This window comes from Bison bison, unplaced genomic scaffold (assembly GCF_000754665.1).
Source record: "Bison bison bison isolate TAMUID 2011002044 unplaced genomic scaffold, Bison_UMD1.0 scf7180017864280, whole genome shotgun sequence".
Classification (NCBI taxonomy): domain Eukaryota; kingdom Metazoa; phylum Chordata; class Mammalia; order Artiodactyla; family Bovidae; genus Bison; species Bison bison.
The window spans coordinates 8,639,761-8,640,285 of NW_011494852.1; the positions used below are offsets into that span (position 1 = coordinate 8,639,761).

General features: G+C 31.8%; 1 protein-coding gene across 2 annotated transcripts in view; it reads right to left on the reverse strand.

Annotated features, from left to right (window-relative positions):
- LOC104995387 overlaps positions 1–525 on the reverse strand; it is a 9,174-nt gene that overhangs the window by 940 nt on the left and 7,709 nt on the right. The window lies entirely within an intron of this gene.

Consider the following 525-nt stretch of genomic DNA (forward strand, 5'->3'; position numbering starts at 1 on the left):
ACGTGTCCCTACCAGTCGTAAGTAATGAAACATTTTCTTCTGAAAGAGGAAAAAAAACTCTTGGTTTCACTGATCTGTTTTATTAGTTCGCTGGTCTTTATTTCATTTACTTCTGCTCTGATTTTTAGTATTCCTTTCCTTCTGCTAACTTTAGGCTCATTTCTTCTCTTACTATAGTTTTTTTTAGTATTCCTTTCCTTCTGCTAACTTTAGGCTCATTTCTTCTCTTACTATAGTTTTTTTTAGTATTCCTTTCCTTCTGCTAACTTTAGGCTCATTTCTTCTCTTACTATAGTTTTTTTTAGTATTCCTTTCCTTCTGCTAACTTTAGGCTCATTTCTTCTCTTACTATAGTTTTTTTTAGTATTCCTTTCCTTCTGCTAACTTTAGGCTCATTTCTTCTCTTACTATAGTTTTTTTTAGTATTCCTTTCCTTCTGCTAACTTTAGGCTCATTTCTTCTCTTACTATAGTTTTTTTTAGTATTCCTTTCCTTCTGCTAACTTTAGGCTCATTTCTTCTCTTA